At 45.1% G+C, this 8,084-nt stretch overlaps 1 pseudogene; it reads right to left on the bottom strand.

The window, feature by feature from the left end:
• Nucleotides 1–5,983: 5,983 nt before the first annotated feature.
• Nucleotides 5,984–6,493, bottom strand: LOC105005544 (annotated as a pseudogene).
• Nucleotides 6,494–8,084: the final 1,591 nt, after the last annotated feature.

Here is an 8,084-nt window from a genome sequence, read left to right as displayed (position 1 = left end):
GATGCTCCAGGCAAGAACATTGGAGTGGGTTGCCATTTCCTTCTCCAATGCATGAAAGTGAAAAGTGAAAGTGAAGTCACTCAGTCGTGTCCGACTCCTAGCGACCCCATGGACTGCAGCCAACCAGACTCCTCCGTCCATGGGATTTGCCAGGCAAGAGTACTGGAGTGGGTTGCCACTGCCTTCTCTGATATTAGTATCTAGTCTCCCTCAAACTCCCCTCCCATCTAGGCTGCCACATAACATTGAGCAGAGTTCCATGTGCTACACAGTAGGTTCTCATTAGTTATCTATTTTATACCTAATAGTGTATATATGTCCATCCCAAGCTCCTAATTCATCCCACCCACTCTTTCCACCTAGGTATCTGTAAGTTTGTTCTCTGCATCTGTCTCTATTTCTGCTTTGCAGATAAGTTCATCTGTACCACTTTTCTAGATTCCACATATACGCAATATTAGAAGATATTTGTTTTTCTCTTTCTGACTTCATTCCGTAAACAGTCTCTAGGTCCATCCACATCTCTGCAAATGGCACTATTTCATTCCTTTTAATTGCTGAGTAATATCCCATTGTATATATGTACATCTTCTTTATCCATTCTTCTGTTGATGGACATTTCATTTGCTTCCATAGTTTTCAGTTCAATTCAGTTCAGTTCAGTCGTTCAGTCGTGTCCAACTCTTTGCGACCCCATGAGTTGCAGCACACCAGGCCTCCCTGTCCATCACCAACTCCTGGAGTTCACTCAAACTCACGTCCATCAAGTCGGTGATGCCATCCAGCCATCTCATCCTCTGTTGTCCCCTTCTCCTCCTGCCCCCAATCCCTCCCAGCAGCAGAGTCTTTTCCAATGAGTCAACTCTTCACATGAGGTGGCCAAAGTACTGGAGTTTCAGCTTTAGCATCATTCCTTCCAAAGAACACCCAGGACTGATTTCCTTTAGGATGGACTGGTTGGATCTCCTTGCAGTCCAAGGGACTCTCAAGAGTCTTCTCCAACACCACAGTTCAAAAGCATCAATTCTTCAGCGCTCAGCTTTCTTCACAGTCCAACTCTCACATCCATACATGACCACTGGGAAAACCATAGCCTTGTTTAGTTATTAGCAAATCAAACAACCTCATTATAAAACAGCCTCACCTGGTACTATGGGTTTAGTTATGTCTCCTACAAAAAGCTATGTTGGAGTTCTAACTCCCAGTCCCTCAAAATGTGACCTCATTTAGAAATGGAGTCTTTGCAGGTGCAATCAAGACAAGGCCACAGGGTGGGCCCTAGTCCAACATGACTTGTGTTCTTATAAAAAAGGAAAATTTGGACACAGACACACATGGGGAGGGCTCCGTGTGAAAACGAAGGCAGAGATCAGCAGGATGCGTTTACAGTCCAAGGAACACCAAAGACCGGCAGGAAATCGCCAGCAGCTGGGAGAGGCATGGAGCAGATGCTCCCTTATGATTCTCAGAAGGCACCAACTTCCAAACCCTTGTTGTAGGGCTCCTGGCCTCCCGAACTGTCCAAGAACCCATCTCTGTTGTTTAAGGCATCTGGTGGCACTTTGTCAGAGCAGCCCTGGGAAGTAAGACAGGCAGCTCACCTGGAAACCAAGACCCCAGACAGACAACTCCAAGGGTCCAGGCAATTCTGTACCTGGACTTTTCCTGACGAAATGATTCCAGGGCTCAAGGCTATTTGCTAAGAGAAAAAAGCGAGAATTTGGGCTATTTTCATTCAAATGTTCCTTGTTTTCTTTTTCCCTTTAGCTCTTTCTGGAATAGAGTAGTCATAAAATGGATATACTGCCATTATTAACATCATTATCAGCAATTCACACGTACAGATCTTAGTGAGAATTAGATTTTAATGTCTCCTTACACCGTGGAGTGCCGGAGCCAGCTGCACCCAGCTAATTCGTGGCGACAAAACTGGTTATGCCAATGCATGATTTATTTTTACTCCTATAGAAAGTTGACACTTTATTCATTAAACTGCTCCCTTTAACACATTTCTAAATCATTGCTTTCCACTCTGATCCAGTCTAGTTCTCATTTCTGAATTTCAGCTGGAGTGGCTTTGATAATGAATTCTTTTTTTACCTGACAAGAGAAGTTAAAACCTTCCCCTCCTGAACATTTAAAAGGGAAATTCAGGCCCTTTTTTGTCAGGCTGTTTATCATATCTCGCAAATACTCAAATCTATTTCCTTTGGAAAAGGTTTGTCTTTCTATGACAGGCATATAAAAAGGTTTTATTACAGTACCTCATTCATTGGCACTGCTGAGCCCAAAGATAAAAAAGGAATTCATTTTCTGGATTTTCCTTGAATGTCAGCTCTATACGTTTCTTCTATTATCAGAGTTCTTAACCCAAGAAGAATGGAGGAGAAGGAGAATTCAAGTTAATATACAATATCAAGCTCCATTATTGACTAACATGAATATCGGAAAATCCCAAGATAAAATATGAATTTAAATGAAAGTGGTAAAGACAAAACAAAAATCTCTGTAGGGATTTAATGGCAAGCACTCATTGGGTTTACTTGAGACATGCTACACTGCATGGCTCCCCAAATCTGGAAAATCATTTCAGCATCATTTTTTAGGTATAGCCTGATCTGTCAGTTACAGCGTAGAGCAGTGCCGCTCACGCTTAAATGTGTATGTAAACCACCACAGGGGCTGCTTAAAATGCAGATTTATATTCAGTATATCGAGGCTGGAGGCTGAGACTGCATCTCTGAACGGTTCTGGAGTGATGCAGGTGCCATAGGTCAGGGACAGCGCATGGAGTAGCCAGGGCTAAAAGGCCAAAGCAGTGTGTTCCAGGTCAGAATGGAAACATTGGCTTCACTCTAACCCTTAAGCCGAATTTGTCAGAATAACATAATTATGTCTTGAAATTACATCACAGACTGCAGTCCCAATCTCATACTAATTTTCACTCACTCTTGGGATGCACCATTGTCTGGGCATGTCTGATGGGCTGGTGGAGATGCTGTGTCTGGTGCTGACACGGGTCAGCCCCATGGACTTATGGCTGATGCTGTTAGAGAAAGCTGCAGACAGAAACCCAGGAAGATGTGTGCAGTAGGGACCTGGGAGACTCAGAGACCCCGCAGGGGAGAAGGACACACACCATGGTGCAGAGCACAGCTTCACCTCTGCATGGAGGTTTTGTGCAGGAAAACTGCAGAGGGGTTGGGCACCATAGCCACCCTTAGGGTTTGCGAGGTGAGAAGCATTAGGAGACTACACCGTTGGGGCAACGACAAGAGGGTCCAAAATAGAAACCCAGCTCAGTTCACTGGGATGACCCTGAGGGATGGGATGGGGAGGGAGGTGGGAGGGGGGTTCAAGATGGGGGACACATGTACCCCCATGGCTGATTCATGTCAGTGTATGGCAAAAATCACTACAATACTGTAAAGTAATTTGCCTCCAATTAAAATAATTTAAAAAAAAAAAAAACCAGCTCATAAGCTCCCAGCAAAGCCTTGGTAGCAGTCTGAATGGGGCTGGCTCATTCATTACACACTGGAGTACAGGGCTGTGGTACCCATAGTGGTGAGGCAGGAGCAGGGCCAGTTGAGTCCCCATCCATATAAATGCAGGAGGCTTGAGGAGGCTTGGGTTACACTCGCTTCTAGAGGCAGGGGGCTTGAAGCAACGTAGTATGGATGGCTCACTGCCAATCTATCTCTGTGTCTGGGAAAACAACTCAAGCACAAATAGTAAGTCTTCAAATGATGAGGCATGGGTACACCTTTCAGTTGTAGACATCTCTCATTTCATAAGTCACTGAGATGGCCAATCTCCAGATCATAAAAGGTAAGTACAGTGTAGGGATAAAAGAGGGGCTTCCCTGATGGCTCAGACTGTAAAGAATCCGCCTGCAATGCAGGAGACCTGGGTTTGATCTCTGGGTTGGGAAGATCCCCTGGAGAAGGGCATAGCAACCCACTCCAGTATTCTTGCCTGAAGAATCCCCATAGACAGAGGAGCCTGGCAGGCTACAGTCCATGCGGTCACAAAGAGCTGGACACAACAGAGTGACTAAGCACAGAACAGGGATAAAAGAGATTGGGGGAGGGGAAGGGACCACCAGTTTAATCTCTAAAACACCAAAGTACGGAGCACAGTAACCAAGTGAAGTTCAATAAAGGATAAATGATAAAATTCAGCTTTCAGCCAACCTTGCTAAGTCAAGACATGTTCAGTAAACTTCTGTCCCTCAACCTGCCCACGTGGGTTGGGAGCATCTTTGTCATCTTGAAACGCTGCTTTTAGTGACTTTTCCATTCCATTGATTGCTGGTCCTTTCTTCTTGCCTGAAAAAGATGGAGAACAATTTTGGTAACAGGAACAAAGTGATGCAGAAGTACCTGAAATTCCTTCTATCTGCTATTCATTTATTACTACAATCAGACAAACAAACCAAAGACCCTGTCTGTCCACCGGCAGCACCAAAGGTTTCCACTGGACCCTGAGCAGTGAGCCACTCAGAGCAGAGGGACGCAGGGTGGTGCTGGAAGTCATTGCAGTGGGAGGCAGAGCAGAAACCTCAGGGCAACCTCTGGGTAGCACCACCCAGAGAGAGAAATCTCACATGTTTGCAGGGTCTGAGCATACTCATGACCAGTTACGTGAGGCCTCTAGGTTAACCTTTATGGAAACTGGTGTATGTCCTTGCTAGGGTTTTTAGTCATTCTGATGCTTAGCTGCAGAAGTTCAAGCCCATATGATGCTTCATTCCCACCCCCACCCACAGCTCCATCATACTAATCATGTGACCTATGTCCTCAGTTTCCTCTTCTGTGAAATGGGAATCTAACAGAACCGACTGCACAGTGTTGTTAAGAAAATAAGTGAATGATGTATAGAAAGGCTCAGTGCAGCACCTGGCATACTGTAGGTGCTCCAAAAATGCTGGTGCAGTTTTTGCCCTGCCCTGCAGGAGACAGGAGCGCATCGTGGTTAGAAGCATAGGCTGAGGAGTCAGACTGTCTGGGTGTGCAGTCTCATCTCCAGTGCTAACCACTGACAAGTTAATCAACTGTTCTCTGCCTCAGCGTCCTCTCCTATGTAATGAGGATGATCATAACTGACCACCTCACAGGGTGGTTTTGTTAAAAGACCAAGTGCGATAATCCATGGAAAGTACTTAGTACCCAGTACCTGATACACAGTAAGTACTTCTATTACTTCGCCAATAAAGGTCCACATAGTCAAAGCTGTGGTTTTTCCAGTAGTCATGTATGGATGTGAGAGTTGGACTATAAAGAAAGCTGAGTGCCGAAGAACTGATGCTTTAGAATTGTGGTGTTGGAGAAGACTCTTGAGAGTCCCTTGAACTGCAAGGAGATCAAACCAGTCAATCGTAAAGGAAATCAGTCCTGAATGTTCATTGGAAAGACTGATGCTGAAGCTGAAACTCCAATACTTTGGCCACCTGATGCAAAGAACTGACTCATTGGAGAAGACCCTGATGCTGGCAAAGATTGAAGGCAGGAGGAGAAGGAGACGACAGAGGATGAAATGGTTGGATGACATCACCGACTCGATGGACATGAGTTTGAGCAAGCTCCAGGAGTTGGTGATGGACAGGGAGGCCTGGTGTGCTGCAGTTCATGGAGTCACAAAGAGTCAGACATGACTGAGCCACTGAACTGAACTGAACTGATTACTCCCTTACTACGCTAACCTGGAACCTTTTTTTAATTATTTTTTTTTACTAGGCAAAGAATTTTATTTATCTTTGTCTCAAACTTTATTCTTAGGCTTCTTCAGCTTAATTAGCTGCAAAGAATGAATTGTGTATAAGCAAAAACTGAAAAGAGCCGCAGTGTCCAGGGGCTTAGGCTTAAAAATATTAGAGATCTAGATTTTATCAGATCCATAAACAAAATTTTAAAAAGCAGTCATAATATAAAATAGCAGCTCCCAATAACTTCTTCAAGATTTATCTTCTCCAGAAGTTAACTCAATTGTTTGCTTCATTCTTGGAAGCCTCATCAAAATTCTCCACAAGATCTGGAACTTCATCATCCTCCTCTCCAGTGGCAAGCGGTGATTTCCCATCCACAGATTGTTTAGGCAGAGCTTCAGCCAGTCTCCTTAAACTGGTCAGACTGTCTGCACCAAGTTGGTTTAAGATGCAGGGGAGCATTTCTGTCTGTTGTCTTGTCTCAGCGTGGCCTGTAATGGTGAAAGTGTTTGCTGCCAGAGATGCCTGAATTTTAGGGTTCTTAAAGTGGATCACTGTTCCTTGATTTGTGAACATATTCACCTCTTCAATACCAGAGATATTGTTTACCCCTAACTTCTTTAAAGAGAACTGAAGTTTTATGTCATCTGCTGTGGCTGTCCTATGAACCACCTTCTTCTTTCTGCGAGCAGTTCCTTTCCCACCGATGAGCACTTGTGCCTGCAGTTTGGAGAGTTTCTCTTGGTTCATGATAGTTTTTTTCATCTTGTTGGAGCGGAAATGGGGCCACGCGGGGGGACTAGGGTTGGCACTCAGGTGGTCTCAGGCAGACCAGCTGAGGTTAGGCGCACACGCGGGGCCTCCCTCTAGCTGCCATCTTGCATCCCCGCGTGACCTGCAACCTTTAAAGACAAAGCAGCTTCCAGCTGAGCTTTGTGCAAAATGTCACAAACCAACACCCTGCTGCAAGTCACTCACCCAGTGGCACCGTTCCTCTATTCACCCTGTGGTTTATTTCTTTTTTATCTATGTCAGGTTTTAGTTGCATCAAGTGGCATCTTTCATTGGGGCACACACTCTCCAGTTGTGGCGCACAGGCTTACTTGCTCCGTGGGATTCCATGACACAGAGGATCTTAGTTCCCCCACTAGGGATCAAACCTGCATCTCCTGCATTGCAAGGTGGCTTCCTAACCACTGGACCACCAGGGAATTCTCTATTCATACTGTTTTTAAGGATGCTACTTGTTTGTCCCAGTCTCAGTGGAGACAAAAGTCAAGTCGCTTTCTCCAACTATACTTTACACTCCCAGACAGAGAGCTGAGTCAAGGGAGGAGAGGTAATTTTCTGAAGCCTTGGTGAAATCTTTACCTAAACCGTATAAACACTGCAAAACATGTGGAGGGTTTTTGGATTTTCCCCACCTGCCAGCTCCTCACACTTTATCTAAGGAATAAAGACATACACTTAGGTAAATGTGGAGATTTTAATAAAAAGATTCTGCCCCTTTTGCTTTTTGGTATCAAAATTATTTCCCAGAATCCTCTGCTGCTGCTGCTGCTGCTAAGTCGCTTCAGTTGTGTCCGACTCTGTGAGACCCCATAGACGGAAGCCCACCAGTCTCCCCCGTCCCTGGGATTCTCCAGGCAAGAACACTGGAGTGGGTTGCCATTTCCTTCTCCAATGCAGAATCCTCTAGTAGACTGTAAATAAGCCTTTTTTGAGAATCCCTTTCACTGGGAGCCGCCTTCTCTCTAAAGCATAATGAAAGGGTGGGCAAGGGGCACAAGGATTTCTAAACCTAGAAATCCTCCAAGAAAAGATTCATGGGATTCACAGGCCAGCAACACAAAACCGGAAATCTCATCTGAGAAGCTTATTCCATTACAAGTTTTCAGAAATTACGAAAACTAGTAAAAATGGTAGAAGAAGACCAAACTTACAGCTGGCAGTCAAGGCTAGCTCGAGGCGTGTTCGTCCAAGACCCTCTACTCTTCTGCCATCCCCTCGCCTACAACTTTCAGAAACCTCCTCCCCTACGACACTCCAGCCCCCCACCCCACCCCCAACACACACCCACACTCCATATTCTTAATACCCTCCAAATGTCTAGGATTTGTGGTAGGGAACATTACCCCTATCCTAGACCTGTTCTCGTCCTTCCCTTTATTAAAACTTACCCACGCCAGGCCCACACTCACTTCTATGGAAAATGAACCAAAACCTATGTTACACTGAGGCCGTAGAGATGTTTGCTTATGTGATAGGATTTAAAGCACACTGTCCTGAATGTTCTCTGCCCGCACTATAAAGTCCTCTCCCACACTCCTCCCACAGGTCCTCAAATACTGTCAAAGGAGTTTTTGCTGCATTGGAG

Source organism: Bison bison, unplaced genomic scaffold (genome assembly GCF_000754665.1).
Source record: "Bison bison bison isolate TAMUID 2011002044 unplaced genomic scaffold, Bison_UMD1.0 scf7180017864491, whole genome shotgun sequence".
Classification (NCBI taxonomy): domain Eukaryota; kingdom Metazoa; phylum Chordata; class Mammalia; order Artiodactyla; family Bovidae; genus Bison; species Bison bison.
Note: the sequence above shows the minus strand (reverse complement) of the source record. Positions and strands in the feature narration are given on the sequence as shown.